The following is a 4,288-nucleotide window of genomic DNA, read 5'->3' on the forward strand; positions in this document are numbered from 1 at the left end:
GGGATTGTATTTATAACACTTTGATTTTCTAAAAAAATTGTGAAAAGTACATTAGAGCTTTTGACATTTTCTGTCTTCTGGTGACACGACAAGTGTGTGTATGCTGCATGTGCAGGTTACTGACTCCAATATATAGAGAAAATATTGAGCTTGAAAGAACACTCAGATTACTAAGGATATTTCAAGCTACCGACTACTCACCAGAAAGCCTTCCACCTACTCTAATTTTGGAAGCTTTGAAGGATATTTTGAATATACATTTGAAGGATACTTTGAAGAATTACAACTGGAGTCATGATAGAAAATGACATTAGTGGAATTACTAATAATAAGAAATAAACATAAGGGATTATGCTCTATTTGATCCCATTTCCATGAATAGAGGTATTATTAGACCAGAGATCACATTGGCATAGTTTGAGTTCAAGCCTATGATGTTCCAAATGTTACAGGCTATTGATAAATACTCAGGAATTATCATTGAAGATCTACACCTACACTTGAGGCAATTTATGGAAGTTGTTAGTAACTTCAAAATTCTTGGAATTACCGATGATGCTTTAGAATAAGGTTGTTTTCATATTCTCTAAGGGATAGAGAAATAAGTTGGCTCAATTCCTTAGAACCCAATTCCATAACCACATGGAATGCCTTAGCTGAAAAGTTTTTAGCTAAGTACTTTCCTTCTACCAAGAACGCGAGGATGAGGAATAAGATCACTTTATTTAGGAAAGGATGTGATGAGTCATTATTTGATGCTTACGATAGATTCAAGGAATTGTTAAGGCACTTTCCTCACCATGGGATACCAATCTAGATTCAGTTAGAAACATTCTGCAATGGATTGGTACCATCATCAAGAACCATGTTGGATTCATCCTCTGGTGGAGAATTATTATCTAAGTCTTATGAGGAAGGTTACAAATTGATTGAGAGAATTAATTCCAATACATATAAATGGCCAGTTACTAGAGCAACCACTGCAGTCGTTCCAAAGAAGCCAACTGGTGTCCATGAAGTCACTAGGACCATAACCTTAGTGTAGCAGTAAAAACTTTGAGATTAAGTTATTGATTAACTTGACTCATAAAGCAAGAGTCGCCACTGCGCCTTTATTGTTTTCAAAGGAAAAGGGAAAAAGTACGAACAAAACCCGAAGATTTTTAAAACAAAACTAATAAAATAGAATGAGGGTCTAGGGGTTGGTTATGCAAAGGGAAGGTATTATCACCCTAAACATCGATGGTACTCCATGGGAACCTCTTTGAAAATGTGTACATTTTTGTTTTAAAAGGGTGTTGTTTGTAAAAGATTGGAGAGATGGGAAAAGAAGTATATTTTCTTTTTTTTTGCGTTTGCCAAGACTTTTGAAGCCTCATGCCTACGTACCAACAAAGTGAAATGGAGTATCAAAACCTCGTAGTTCGTGGTAAAAATAACAAAGATATTTGTTTTGATTCATTTTTAATGAAGATACATTTTGTCATTTTAAGGAGAATACTCAACTAGTCACTCACAAGTATGAGAACTTTGCATCATCATGAGAAGGGCTCCAACTTGGATAAGGATCAACAAGTATGCCACTAGCTCTCACAAATTGAAAAGAATGGTCATAAATACTATGGGGATAGGATAATTATATTTCAACTATGTAAATGACTCATGTCTAATACCTTGAGAAATGTTTTAAAAGGAAAAGTGCACAAAGGGCACAAAATGATTTGAATGGGTTATGCATTTTTTAGTCTTTTGAAATTGGTCTAAATATGCTTAAGATGGATTAAAATTTATTCAAGACAAAAGGTTTTGAAAGTCACTTGACAAAAGTTAAGATTTATTGAGAAAATAGTTCAAGTTTAAAAATAAGAAAGTTTTGAAAAAAAAGAGAGAAGATTAAGAAGGGGGAAGGAGAAGAAGAGACTATCCTAAAACATAAAGTAAAAGCTAGGGAGGAAAGATCTAACCAAGAGATAGTAAGCTTTGTGAAGTCAAGCAAGAATTTCCTCTTTTGGGTTAAGCCTTAAGCAAATACAATAAGCAAATAATAATCCACGCATCAGATGAAACCAGAGTAAACTCAACCAAGGCTTCAAAAGGAAATCCCAAGTCAAAGGTACCAGATGGATCCTAAGGTCTCAAATTACAAGTCCAAAGCAAAGGTCAAGGTCCTAATTCTAAGTCCGTAACTCCCCAATGATGCCAAGGATAGTAACCATAAGTCCATGAGTCAAGATAATCAAGTTTCCAATTATATTTTTTTTCTTTTATTAATGTCTTCTTTATAATGATATAAAAGAAAAGTCCAAATGGACAAATAACAAACAACATAATCAATAATAATATGACATGGAATGCTAAATATAAAATATAAAGTAAATGGCATAAAATAAAAGAGCATAAAGTAAATGACTTTGAAGTAAAAGTTAATACAAGTAAAGTGTTAGTAAAGGATGTTAGTAATCAAAGATGAAAAGATGTTTTGGTCACTCTTTGGAGAATACTCAACTATCCACTCACAAGCATGAAAATATGAACTTATACATCATTTATGAGAAGGACTCCAACTTGGATAGAATCAATAAGTATGACACTAGCTTTTGGAAATGGAAAAGGAGCAACATTTTCACACAATACCATGAGGAATAGGAGACTTAAAATCTCACTTATAAAAATGCCTTTGTTTTCTTTGAGATAAATCTACCGCTATGTTAAGCAATTATAATTATACTTATGTAGAAGTCACAACTATTTGAGGCCGGTCAATGATAATGTTTGTGTTAATACATGCTAGAGAAATGATATGTAAATCATTCTCCTAAAGACATGCCACACAAAAAAGAAAAGGGATGATCAAGCACAAAGGCTAGGAGGATGGTCCATTACTTCAACCCACACTTCATGCCACTTAGGATAAACTTATGCATCAATCCAAAGTACCTTAAATGATCTATGATCAATTAGGAGGTAGGTTTGAAATGATGAAAGTTCATCAAGTACCAATCCATGCATCATGAACAATATGGACACAAGCCATCCAATTGATCAAGGGGAAAAGAAAGAGATGAAAAAGAGAGATAAAAGAGAAGTCACACCCAAATTGGACCAAAAGTTTGATCAAGTCATCATCAAAATCAATCATCCATTTTGGTGGATTAGGGTTTTCACCCCATCAACATCCAAGATCCATTGAGTTTAATGAGACTTGAAGTCTAAACCATCAGAAAAGGTTGATGATTTCAAATTGGATATGATCAGAGAGTCCTTATGACTTTAAAAAACCACTTGACTGGAAAATGAAAAATCTACAGGGAAAATGTACCAAGGATGGACTTGAGGTATGTTCCCAAGGTATGGTATCAATTTTTGAAACACTTATTAATGCCAACAATCCACAATGAATTTTTTAGCAAATGAATGATGATTTTGCTTCATTGTATCACCAATTGCCCCCTCATAAACATTGATAAAATCATTTGTTAAGAAATGTATGCTTGTGCAAGAAGAATGATGGAATGTTGTTCTTCCCCTGTTTGATCAATTCTCTCTATAAGAGACATGGAGTCCCTAACAAACCAATTTATGAGATTTATAACCCTTGAGTTGGGTTTGATAAAGTTGTTGTCCTTAATTGGTTGAAGGCAAATGTTAACAAAAGTCAACCAAAGATACACCACAATAGATCAGAAACTAGTTCTTCACGCAACAATGAAGAACTCTTGTGGGAAACTCTACAACAAATACATAGGGACCAACGAGAGTTCTACAAATTTGTCAAAGATCAATACACTTGACACAAAAGGTTGTACAGTCTCCAAAAAGATGGAGTAATGGACCAATCCCCAATATTCCTATAGTACATTTTGGGAGATCAACATGATGGGGAAAACAACACCCAGGAGAAGTAACATGAAAAGAAAGAACAATCCGAAGGTAACCTGGTAAAGAAACAAAAAAAGGAAAATTCTAAGAAAAAGAAGGTGTCCTTTTTTATAACTAAGTTTATCCCAAAGGAGACTTCTAATGCTTTAGAGAGGGAGTCGTCAAAGAAAAACAAGAAACCTAAGAAGACATCAAAGAAAGGCCTGACTCTATAAAAAAAGTAAAGGAAGCAGAACCATAGGTAACAAAGGATTTTGATATGAATGATCATGTTGAAAGTGAGCAGGAGGAGGAAGTGGATGCAAAGATCGTAATTGAATAGGAATCGAAGGAAAATGAACAAGAAAAAGATAATGAAGAGGGGCTGAATGAGGAATCCAACCAAAATGAGCGGGAAGAAATGAACAAG

The 4,288-nt window shown here is 34.2% G+C and overlaps 1 non-coding gene across 1 annotated transcript; it reads right to left on the minus strand.

Annotated features, from left to right (window-relative positions):
• Positions 1–700: 700 nt before the first annotated feature.
• Positions 701–807, minus strand: LOC127109359 (small nucleolar RNA R71). The gene has a single exon (XR_007796667.1). It is a non-coding gene; the product is annotated as a small nucleolar RNA R71 (small nucleolar RNA).
• Between the last annotated feature and the right edge of the window lie 3,481 nt (positions 808–4,288).

Source organism: Lathyrus oleraceus, chromosome 7 (assembly GCF_024323335.1).
Source record: "Lathyrus oleraceus cultivar Zhongwan6 chromosome 7, CAAS_Psat_ZW6_1.0, whole genome shotgun sequence".
Classification (NCBI taxonomy): Eukaryota; Viridiplantae; Streptophyta; class Magnoliopsida; order Fabales; family Fabaceae; genus Lathyrus; species Lathyrus oleraceus.